The sequence below is a fragment of the Palaemon carinicauda genome, chromosome 43, assembly GCF_036898095.1.
Source record: "Palaemon carinicauda isolate YSFRI2023 chromosome 43, ASM3689809v2, whole genome shotgun sequence".
NCBI classification, from domain to species: Eukaryota; Metazoa; Arthropoda; class Malacostraca; order Decapoda; family Palaemonidae; genus Palaemon; species Palaemon carinicauda.
Genome location: NC_090767.1, coordinates 41,523,534 through 41,536,382, shown reverse-complemented (window position 1 = coordinate 41,536,382; position 12,849 = coordinate 41,523,534).

Sequence of the window (12,849 nt, the reverse complement as noted above, 5' to 3'; positions counted from 1 at the left end):
CACATTGATAGCAGGACTTATGAGAAGCAGGGTACTCGGTCCTAATATACACCGCCATTCCCCTGGCCCTAGGGATGGCATCACGTTTCAACATTATTGGCTTCTTAAAACTAGTTATAAGGAGCTCAGATGAGTGCCTCATATTAGAAACCAAAGTTTCTGAGCACAAAAGAATATCAAACTGTCTGGACGCAACTGTAAGGTCTTGGATATTTGCATGAAGACCACGAATATTGCAATACAGAAGATGACATTGACGAAATCTAGGACATACTGGTCCCGGATTTCGCTCAATGTCTCCAGACAGCATAAGAATTAATAGAAATAAAAAAGAGACATCATACTTAAAAACTAGATTAACAAGAATTATAACAAAAACAATACATACAGAATTATAAACAAAGTGATTGATGATACCCATAGACTATAGTAAAAAGTCGGAAAAACTGGTCAACATGGAGGAGCCGATACACTATGCAAGGCTAAATACCCTCCAGGATAGCCACTTCAACTGAAGGGAGGACAGTAAGGATGGTTTTGAGAAGAAAAAGAATCAGAAAAAGGAAAAGACAACCTCTTGATAAACCACCAGGCATCCATGGCCCTTCTATTAAGCCTGCCCAACACACCATTTAAAAAAAAACAAGAGGAAAAAAAAAATAAGATAGAATAGTGTGCCTGAGTGTACCCTCAAGCAAGAGAACTCCAACCCAAGACAGTGGAAGACCATGGTACAGAGGCTATGGCACTACCCAAGACAAGAGAACAGTGGTTTAATTTTGGAGTGTCCTTCTCCTAGAAGAGCTGCTTACCACAACTAAAGAGTCTCTTCTACCCTTACCAAGAGGAAAGTACACTGAACAAATTGCAGTACAGTAATTAACCCCTTGGGAGAACAAGTGTTAAGTATCTCATTGTTGTCAGGTGTATGAGGAAAGACGAGAATACTGTATGTAAGGAATAGGCCAAACTATTCTGTGTAAGTGTAGGCAAAGAAAAAATAAGCCGTGACCAGAGAGAGGGATCCAATGCATTACTGTCTGGCCAGTCAAAGGATCCAATACCTCTCTAGTGGTAGTATCTCAATGGGCGGCTGGTGCCCTGGCCAACCTACTGCCTTTAATCCTAGCTGATTGAAATGGAGGTACCCTTCAGGTCCTGACCATAGGTCTGAACCAGAACAAGGCCCCCCCCCCCCCCTTTTGACGAATCCGAGAACAGCATCAAATGCGGAGGAAGGACGAGAAGATCCACGCCCTTGCAAGAGGTTTCCGTAGGTCAACCCCCTTTGCAAGTCTAATCGTTCTGCTGGTCCCAGTCCGGTTAATCGTTGCTTTGATTCCACCAGAACTTGGGCCGCCTAACAGGGAACCTATCCTGAGGCGACCGTTCGGAACCTAGACGGGTCAAGGAGGAAAGGAGACCTAGGAAACGTAACCAAGATAGGGCTGAAAGCTCTCCTTGTCTGAGGAAAGGTTCTGCGACTCTCCTCAGCCTTGCCACAGTCAACTGATGGGAAGGCTTGGAGGAAGAGTCAATATCATGGCTAGATATCCCAGATGTTGAGGTAGAAGCAGAGATGGCTTCTCGCGAATTACCATGATCCCTAGATCTTGGTAAGTCCCGGAAGCTTGTCTCGGTGTCGAAGAAGGACGATTCCGACACTACCGGAGTTAGCCAGTCCTCCAAAAAGCGAAGGAGGCGGAAGCCCGCTCCTGAGTGGCCATGAGGATATCAGGGTGAGTCCTCTGGTGAAAACCTGCGATGCTGTGGCGGGATCGCAACACAGCATCTTCACCTGGTACATCTGTTGTCTAGGCTGAATTCCAAGTGCTTCCTGGAACACAGATGGAATGGGACCTGGAAGTACCCGTCCTTCCGATCAAGGGCATATGGAATCTTGTGGTCTCGCTACAAGTCTGATAGATTCAGCTGTTCCACGCTGAACGAAGTTTGTTCGACAAACTTGATCAGAGCTGAGTGGTCGATGACGGGACTCCCGTTACAGATGCTTTCCTTACAAGAAATGATCGACTGAAGAAGCCGGGGGGAAGCCGTCGACGACCCTTTAGAGGGCATCCTTCTATAGCATGGCCCCTTCTGCCCGAAGGGCTAACCCCTTGCCGATCCCATGGCATAGAAGCTCAGCGACACTGGATTCGCTGTCAGGGAGGTAGAGATGTTAAGAGCGAGGCGAGATATCCTTGGTTGATCACGGAGATCGTGCAGGAATCGGCACCGGGATGCTGCTATCTGAAAGAGTAACCTTAGGCATCCCCCCAGCGGGAAACCTGCAGGGGGGTTGCCAATCCTAGAGTTTGCGAACTCGGCCGCTCCCTCTAGGATTATTGCCTCCCCGGAAGGACTTCCCATCCTACCTGTCCCTGACAGGAGGGGGCTGCTATTGTACACCTTGTCTTAGCTGCCGGAGCCGGTGCCGATGACCTAGACTGACGAGGCTGTATGATAAGGCGACGGAGGCTTGCCGGGTCTGGAAGTGAGCGCCTTTTGGAGGAGTGAATCGAGCTTCGACATCCTCCACACACCAGCTGTCCAATTCCCCATCCTTGGGCTCAAACAAGCTCTTCCCAAGGATGGAAGAGTGTCTGAGTTTGCCGACATCCACGGATGGGACTTCCGAGAGGAAGCCCTCGATCACTGCATCTAGATGCTAAAACATCGAGTTTGTCCACAAGTTCGAAATTTGGCGACGGAACGCAATGGGGCCTGTGCCCGAGAGAAGGAAAGTTCACATGATCTTCCTGGAGCTTCCTTGTACAAAACCTTGGATCGCAGTCGGAGAGGGAAATGCCTGGTGAGCCCCTTCCACGGAATGGTGAAGAGGAAGGGCTAGACCAGTCACCCCCTGCCGGGCGGAGAATTTCTCGAAAGAAAACTCCCTGGTAAGCCCCTTCCACGGAATGGTGGAGCGGAAGGGCTAAACCAGGTTCTGAAAAGAAGGAGAAGGCTGTTGCTCAGACCTCCCTGAAGATTCTTCCTGCTCTCGCAAGTGCCATGCTCCGCGTCTACGAGGTGAAGATCATGGTCTGGAAGTACGCGCTCCAGAAGACTCCCCAGGTTGCCCGAGTTGCGAAAACCCGACGGGAATCGCGGTCAAAATCGCCCTGGCGCTCGCGCGATGGTAAATCGTTGGTTCGCGCGTGGGCCAACGTAGGTGCGCCCGTGCGCGGGCGCGTGGGCACGAGGGAGCGCAGGTGGGGGCGAGCGTGGTTGGAAGGGCGAGCGCGGTTGGAAGGGCGAGCGCTGGCAGTCGGAATCCGATGGTGCGTAGGCGAGCGATGGCGCATAGGCGAGCGACGGCGCGTTGGCGAGCGATGGCTCACTGGCAGGAACCATGCTGGCGCTCGTGCGATGGAAAACCGTTGGTTCGCGCGCGGGCGAACACGTGTGCACATGTGCGCGGACGAGAGGGCGAGCGCAGGCGGCCGGGAGACCGATGGCGCGTAGGCGAGCGATGGCGTGTAGGCGAGCGATGGCGCGTCTTGGCGAGCGATGGCCAGTAGGCGGGTGAAGGCGCGTTGGCAAGCGATGGCGAGCGGTGGCGCGTTAAAAACGCTTGCGCACAGGCGAAGAATCGCGCAGGCGCGTAGGAGATCGCTGGCGCGTAAGAAACTAGAGAAGATCGTCGGCGAGGAGGCGAAGAAAATCTTCTTGCCTGCGCCCAGATCTGGTAGATCGTGGGCGTGAGGGCGAACGTTGGCGCGCATCGCACACGTCAGGAAAGAGCGCAAATCTGAGCGCTGGCGAACAGAGAAAGAACAATCTCCTTGCCTGCGCCTAGATCAGGAAATCGTGGGTGCGCACATCAGGAGGCGCGCAGTTGCATCAGGAAGGGGAGCACCGATGCGCGCTGGCAAGCAGGCGATCGTGGGCGTTCAGGAAACCGTTGGCGCCCATGGCGCGTAGCAGGAAAGGGCGCGCAGATGTTCGCAGAGGTCCGAAGCACAGGTGAGCGTTGGCGCGCAGGAAGAAGATCTACGGCGCGACTCAAACACCGGAGATCGTGGTCCACAGCAGGCGAGCATTAGAGCGCTACTGCGTGAGGAGATAGTAGGCGCGCAGGAAAAACCTGGCACTTAAGGGACTTACCCACACTGTGGAATAAGCCCCTTAGCCCCGAATGGACTGGTGCCCGTTGTAAACAGGGTGTGTTGGCGCCCACTGCGCATCTGCGTCCAGGAACAGAGATGAAGACTAGAAGGTCTGGCAGGAGTCGAGCAGCTGCAACGGTCGGTACTCGTCGAGGAGGATCCTCTGCGGAGACCGTCGAATGAAGATGAAGACAACCTCGGACAGGCGCAACACCCTCCGACCTCCGAAGAGGAGTCTCTGATCGTGAACTCCCCCGAGGGGAAGAGTCATTGGCAGGAGAGACCGTTGGCATCAGCTGTCCCCGAAGGGGACTGAGCCTTCAGCAACAACAGCAGACGGAGTCCTCCGAAGAGGAGTCTCTGTGGTGAACTCCCCCCCCCCCCCCCCCGGGGGAAAAGCACTTGCAGGAGAGACCGTAGGGCTCAGCTGCCCCCCGAAGGGGACTGAGCCTTCAGCAACAACAGCAGAAGGAGTCCTCCGAAGAGGAGTCTCTATGAGTGTCCTCCCTCGCGAACGAGAGAGGAACACTTCGTAGAAGAGACGGGTCAGCAAGTGACCTAAAAAGAGCAATCCTCGGAAGAGGGGCTCCTGCAGTTGCTCAGCCCCTTGAGCGTAGCTGCAGGTGCGACCGCTCAGCACCAAGAGCATAGTCGCACAAATTCCATGGTCCGAGCTTGCAACCGCTCAGCCCCTTGAGCAAGGTTACAAAAGCGGTCGCTCAGCACCAAGAGCATAACCGCCGGAGGAACAGGAACAAAATTAAGGTAAGAGAAGTTCCCCCGAAGGGAAAAACTCAAGCCTGGACAGGAAACCTTCCCACGGAAGGGAAGTTACCCAACCAAGGAGGCGAACCTCCTGAGAGTTCTAAGATGAACTGAAGAGCTGTCAGTCGTCATGGGAGCACTTCCAGGAGAAGGAGACACGCCCCTGATGAAGTTCTATAGGGGAGGCAGCAACAGCAGACTCCCCAGGCCCCAACAAGACAGCTCGTTTCGTTATCACATTATACAAACGAAAACTAGATCGTTAACTCTGGAACAATAAAAAGGAATTAGCTAACATTCATTCCCCCGGGAAGACTCCGAAGAGGAATCTTGAAGGAAAAGTACACAAGAATTACACAACAGGCACGTGCCCTCAAAATCACTTACACTCACGGGGAAGGAGAGCTGTAACAAACACAGAATTATAACAATTATAATTATGTAATTCAAATATGAATGTTCACTAAAGTAAGAACGTAAAACCCCGAAAGGAAGCGTTCTACAAAAAGCTGAAAAGTTAACAAATACAATTAGATTCATAAAAGTAATTGAGATAAAATGTACGGCGTAGCAACCCCACCCGACACGGGAAGGAAGCTACCCAGAACGTAGTAAAGGTAAAACGTAGTAAAGGGTGAACGACCTCAAGAGAGAGAGAGAGACCGTAGTCAAACTCGATCGCGACCCATGAAATTACACCATGGAACGTAGTAAAGTAGAGAGAGACCGTAGTCAAACTCGATCGCGACCCATGAAATTACACCATGGTGGCCTAACTGCCGGCGGGCTCCACGGAGATATCGTACACTACACACACAAGCACGAACTCTGAAAAGGAAACTTACTGATTTCTATACTCAAATATATACATAAACATGAAAATATGTTTACATATATATAGAGTATAAGAAAAGTAAGTGATTAAGTAAAGACAAAACATAAAATGGCTGCCAAGCGAGGACGAAGACAGACACGTCTGTACATAGTCCGAGCCAAAAGTGAAGTGAGACATTTCACCGGTGTGTGAGGGGGGAGGGGTAGCAAGCTACCCCTCCCCTACCCCTGCTAACTAGCGGGGGAGTAGTAAACCCTCGTTAAAAATCTAATGGCTCGTCAATTTCAGCTACGCTAAAAGTAAACCCTATGTAAATAGCATGGTTTGTATTTCGGTTACGGAACAAATAAGTATTGCGCCCTCCCTTTCCCAGTCGACATCCACGGGAGAAGAGGGAGTGGAGTAACTGTAATAAAAAAAAAACAATTACAATTATTTAAATCACTAATAGTGAGAACCACTGATCCTCCGAAGGGAAGTGTTCCCCACGGAGAAAAGCTGAAAAGTTACAATTACAATTATAATTTCACTAAAAATAATTGACAGAAACAATCGGAAGCGCAACCTAACCTGCGAACGGGAAAGGTGCTCTTCCCACAAGTACTCTGTTGTTGAAAGGTGAACGACCTTTAGAAGAGAAAGACCGTAGTCAATCTTTGAGAGGCCACATTCCCTTCGCTCAGTAATCCATGTTTCCCGTAGGAAGAAGGAAAAGGCGAAGACAATAGTTGAATGAAGAGGGTCCAGGCGATGACAATTCCCCTGCGGCGGCCGAGTCAACAGTTGTATGCCGATGACCAAAGAGGGACAGGTCGTTCCTCACGAAGTGGAACTGTGCTGGCCTTATTCCGGTGCTAATGTATGCAAGTGTCGTTGTCGTATATGTATCAACGCACAGCACAAACACTGAAAAGGAAACTTATCCCATTTCTATACACATATATATACATAAACATTAAGAATGTTTTCATATATATACATGTATAAGAAAAAGTAAGTTAAAAGACAAAAATTAATGGCAGTCCAGAATAGGCAAAGAGGAAGAGCGGAACAACCGCTCTCCATCTGAGCCAAAAGTAAAGTGACTAAATCACAGGTGTGTGAACGGGAGTATTAGCAAGCTAATCCCCTACCCCCCCGCTAACTAGTGGTGTGGGTAGTTAACCCTCGCTAAATTTTAATGGCTCGCCATTTCAGCTCTGCCGAAAGTATAACCCCTAACAAATAGCGTGGTTTGTATTCCAGTTACGGAACAAATGTCTTTTTCATACTCACAAACCATCCATTACTTCAGCGCTGATGATATGTTGGTGAGCGCTGGTGCACTGCAGGGTGCTGGCACGCTGGAGAGCGTTGGCGCGTAGCTGCACGCTTTGGCATGGCCTCGAGAGGCTGTACTGGAGACAGGAACGGCGACAGCAGGTCGGCAGGTTAGCTGGTAGGACGATCAGGAACCGAGATGTGCCCTTTGGAAAGGCGAACATCCACCGACAGAGATCTCGAACGATCACCAGAAGAGTCCTGGACTGAAGTCCGTGGACTAGCTGCTGCGTCGTCAGGAGAAGGTCCAGGAAAAGGCCTGGAGACACTAGAAGAGGAGGCTCTTCTGCGGGGGAAGGCTGCATCGTCTAAGGAGAAGGGATGACGCCCCTGAAGGCCGGTGGATCAGCAAGTTGACCTATAGCAGTAGCAATCCCCCGAAGAGGAGTCTTTATGAGTGGCCCCTCTCACGGAAGAGAGGGGTGATCACTTCATAGTGTGGCGGGATGTAAACAAAAGCAAACCCCGCACACCCTTGAATCGTACTTACTGACAATAGTCTCCTCAAAACAAACTTTCTGCTAACGTAATCTTACCACTGGACTCTTGCACAAAGGGAACAGTAAAACAAAACATAACCTTAAAACAATATTTCTTAATCCTAATTAATCACCCAAATACTAGAAAAAAACATTCAAATAATACTAAGCACAGACAACAAATCACAATAACTTAAATCTTCAAAACAAATAAACAGTAGATACATATCTCTGCATGTGTGAGCACGGACACCGTCGCCAATACTCAGAAAAAAAAACCCTCACAAAACCCGACACCGACACAGTTCACAGACAGTACCAAAAAATACTTAAAACTAAAATAAATCACTGAATTCTAAAACAACTAATTAAATGTTTATATGCGTAAATTTTTGGGCTCAGCCATGTCGTCCTGATGGAAGGTTCCTATAGGTAGCTTTCTAAGGGATATTTGGTTACAGTGATACTCCCAGAGAATTAACACAGGTTCCCAGAATTTTAACTCCTGGGGCGAGTATCCTTAATAAAACTTTTAAGGATATCGCATATCAGGGGACGTATTTCTTGATATCACACATGGCAATCTTCACCCCGAATAGATTTTACACTTTGAGGGGGAAGAGTGGCGAAATTGAAGGGGAGCCGTTATCAAGGTTACCCAGTGGATCCCCTCCCCGTAATACTACGGCGAACTATTCCTTTTAACGTAGCCATTTAAGCACGGTGTTCTCCCACGTTGCTCTCGGTGTTGTTACTGTTTTCAACGAATATTACCATACAATCTCCAGCATCTTCATCCTCTGGAAAATTGAGTATTTAATCTTTCCTGTGTATAATTTTTGGCTCACTTCTCACAGTTAAATTAACATAATTTAGGTGTATTGAGCCATCACCGCAGGCGGCCATTTTAGGACAGCTATCGTACGCCATAAATGCTTTATTTAGTTATTAGTACGACGTTCCCAGTATTTAGCCTTAAAGAAATTCATAAATAATTTGTATTTTTCCTAACTATACAAACCTTAGCTATTTAATAGGGGTATTACTTTTGGCGTAGCTGAAATGACAACCATTAGAATTTTAACGAGGGTTTACTACCCCATCGCTATTTAGCGGGGGTAGGGGAGGGTAGCTTGCTAACCACACCCCCCCCCCCCCCTCACACACCAGTGCTTGAGCTCACTTTGCTTGGGGATAGGACTTCAAAGGGGATAGGGCTGGCGGGCAAGTTTGATTAAATAGCTAAGGTTTGTATAGTTAGGAAAAATACAAATTATCTACGAATTTATTATTTGTTCTGTAACCGACATACAAACCACGCTATCTAATAGGGGTGACTCACCCATTAGGAAGGGTGGACGTCCCAGCCAGAACTGGCTTTTTGGCTTTGCCCAGGGGCTCGTTATTTGAGTGTGTATGCACCCAAGAAAAAAGGAGTCCCTGCACCTTGCTAGAACCTTACTACGCAAGGACTGCGGCCTACGCAAGCTGTGTGTGAAGATATAATAAAGTGTGACTCGTCCTAGGAAGTTGACCTGAAGTTCTTTAGATGGAAACTTCAGGCTAGGACTCTCCCAATACCACCTCGTCAGGGTATGGGGACGTGATAGTATTAGCTTAATACTAGGAACACAAGGAAACATGGTTTACCTACAGTGGTTTGAGGTCAGCTATGAAGAGAACCCAGGATGCTGCTTTCCCCAAGAGAGGGGAAGATGAAGAAAAGAATAAGGGCCAGACAAACCTTTTCATTCAAGCAGACTAAAACCGGGTAACAATGCCCCCAACCTTCTGCTACTTGTCCAATAAGGAGCTTGAGGTTTTAAACCAGCTGTTGTGCAGCCACCACAGGGCCGATAGAGAACATATCGAGCCTCCTGTGGGTCACGTTTTGCAGGTAGTGGGCTGTGAAGGTCGTCTGACGCTTCCACAGCCCAGCTTGAAGAACCTGCGTCACTGAGAAATTCTTTTTGAAGGCCAGTGACGTAGCTACGCTCCTGATATCATGTGCTCTAAGGCGACGTGACGGAGGATGGTCTGGATTCAGGGACAGATGGATCACCCTACGAATCCATGCCGAGATGGTGTTCGTGGTGACCCTCCTCTTAGTCCTCCCTCTGCTAACAAATAACGCTTGCACCTGAGGACGGACTGCAGCCATTCTTTTGAGATATAGCCTCAAACTCCTTACTGGGCATAGTAGGAGATGGTCTGGGTCATATGTTACAGAACGGAGACTCAAAATCTAGAAGGAGTCGAACCGAGGGTCCGCTACTCCCGGATTCTGAGTCTTAGCAATAAACTCAGGGACGAATCTGAACGTTACCTTCCCCCATCCCCTTGAATGGGCGATGTCATACGAGAGACCATGAAGTTCACTAACTCGCTTGGCCGAAGCCAAATCCAGTAGGAACACCGTCTTCCAAGTTAGGTGGCGATCTGAAGCCTGGCGTAATGGTTCATAGGGAGGTCTTTTAAGAGACCTGAGAACTCGAACCACGTTCCATGGAGGAGGTCTCACTTCCAACTGAGGGCAGGTAAGTTCGTAACTTTGTATGAGTAGGGAAAGTTCCAGCGAAGAAGAAATGTCCATTCCTTTGAGCCTGAAGGCTAGACTTAAGGCTGAGCGATAGCCTTTCACCGCCGAGACTGAAAGGAGCATTTCTTCCCGCAAATTCACTAGGAACTCCGCTATTGTTGGAATAGTGGCATCAAGTGGAGAGATACCCCTTCCATGACACCAACCACAGAAGACTTTCCACTTTGCCTGGTAGACAGCTGCGGATGACTTTCACAGATGTCCAGACATCCTGATCTCAACTTGTTGCAAAAATCCTCTCTCAGCGAGGAGATGCTGGATAGTCTCCAGGCGTGAAGTCGTAGCGAAGCTACGGCTTTGTGGAAGATGTTGGCATGTGGTTGTTTGAGTAGATCGTGTCGCGGAGGGAGTTCTCTCAGTAGTTCCGTTAGGAGTTGCAGAAGGTCCGGAAACCATTCCGCGTGATGCCATAGCGGAGCTATGAGGGTCATTGAAAGATTGACCGATATTCTGGTCTTGTTGAGCACCCTCATCATCAGACAGAACGGGGGAAAGGCGTAAACGTCAATGTTGTCCCACCATTGTTGGAACGCATCTTGCCAGAGCACCTTGGGATCCGGGACTGAGGAGCAGTATAGCGGAAGCTTGATGTTCAGAGCTGTTGCGAACAGATCCACAGTCGGGGAACCCCACAAAGTCAGGACTTTGTTGGCTACTAGGTGATCCAAAAACCACTCGGTACTCACTATCTGAGACGCTCTGCTCAGATTGTCAGCGAGCACATTCCTCTTGCCTGGAATGAAACGTGCCGATAGGAGAATCGAGTGGACTTCGGTTCATCTCAGTATCTCTACTGCAAGATGGGATAGCTGCTTTGAAAAGGTACCTCCTTGTTTGTTGATGTAAGCCACTAATGTGGTGGTGTCGCTCATCACCACCACAGAGTGACCCGCCAGGTATAGTTGAAACTGTTGAAGGGCCAAAAAGACGGCCTTCATCTCTAGAAGATTTATATGGAGGCCCTTTTCTGATTCTGACCACAGGCTGAGGTCGTGGGGTGCAGTACGTGGGGCCCCCCCCCTTTCTTTGAGGCGTCCGAAAACAGCATCAAATCCGGGGGGAGGACGAGAAGATCCACTCCTCTTCGTAGGTTCTCGTCTGTCACCCACCACTGGAGGTCCGTCCGTTCCGCAGGTCCCATAGGGATCATGACGTCCGGGGAATCGTAACCTTGATTCCACCGGGACTTGAGTTGCCACAGGAGGGATCTCATCCTGAGGCGACCGTTGGGAACTAGACGAGCCAGAGATGAGAGGTGACCGAGGAGACGTAACCAAGATTGGGCTGGAAGTTTTTCTCGTCTGAGAAAAGGGCTTGCGACCTTCCTCAGCCTTGCTATCCTGTCATCTGTTGGGAAGGCTTTGTGGAGATTAGTGTCTATAATCATGCCTGGGTATACCAGTCTTTGAATGGGAAGCAGAGAGGACCTGTGGTGCTGTGGAGAAATCGAAACACAGCAACTTGAACTGGTACTCCTTGTTATCTAGGCTGAATCTTAAGTACTTCCTTGAAGACGGGTGGACTGGGATCTGGAAGTACGCGTCCTTCAGATCCAGTGTACACATGAAGTCTTGCGGTCTCACTGCTAGTCTGACCGTGTCTGCGGTCTCCATGCTGAACAGAGTTTGTTTGACAAACTTGTTCAGAGCTGAGAGGTCGATGACGGGTCTCCAGCCTTCAGACGCCTTCTTTACAAGAAAGAGTCAACTGAAGAAGCCTGGGGACCCGTCGAGGACCTCTTGGAGAGCGCACTTCTTCAACAGGGTCTGGACTTCTGCCCGAAGGGCTTGCCCCTTTACTGATCCCATGGCAAGGGAGCTCAATGACACTGGATTCGTCGTCAGGGGAAGTAGAGATGTTGTGAACGGGACGCGATATCCCTGACTGATTACGGAAATTGTCCAGGAATCGGTCCCGAGTTGCTGCCACCTGTCTGCGCAACTTTGTAGGCATCCCCCCACTGGTGGACATGCAGGGGGACTGCCAATCCTAGCGTTTGCGGCCTCGGCTGCTCCCTCTAGGAGTTTTACCTCCACTAGAGGACTTTTTGCCTTTCCTGTCCTTCACAGGAAAGGGCTTAGACACCACTGCCTTCGCTGCCGTTGTCGGTTTCGTGGTCTTGATAGGACGGGACTGCTGAGGCGCTGGAGGCTTAAAGGGCTTGGATGTCAAAGCCCTATGCAGGAGGGAGTCTTGGTGAGACTTCCTCCACCTCTCAGCAGTATGTTCCACGTCCTTAGGCTCAAACAGATTTGTTCCTTCCAAGGAAGAATGCCTGAGCCAGTTTATCTCGGTGCTAGGGACCTTCTGATGGAACCTATCAGCCACCGCATCCCGATGTTTCAGGATGGTGTTCGCCCACAAGTTCGAGACTTGGCGGGCCAGAAACTAGGATCGTGCGAGTGCCTGCGAGGAGGAACGTCTCCATAGCTTTCCTGGTACGTTCTTTGGAGAAATCCTCAGGACCTATCAGGATGCCTAAGGTCCCTAAACAGATATCCAGCCACGAAGTGGCTTGCATAGCACACTTCGCAACCTTCTCCTGGTTAAGGATCTCAGTTGCCGAGAACGAGACCTGCCGGTTGGAGTCTCTCTCAAGAGGCACTCCCCTGGTAAGCTCTTCCAAAGAATGGTGAAGAAGAAGAGCTAAACAAGGCTCCTCCAAGATCTCGAAGTACCTCCTCTGCTGTACGCGAGGAGGTGAGAGAAGCTTGTTGCCGGCACTGGAGCGGTTGGAGG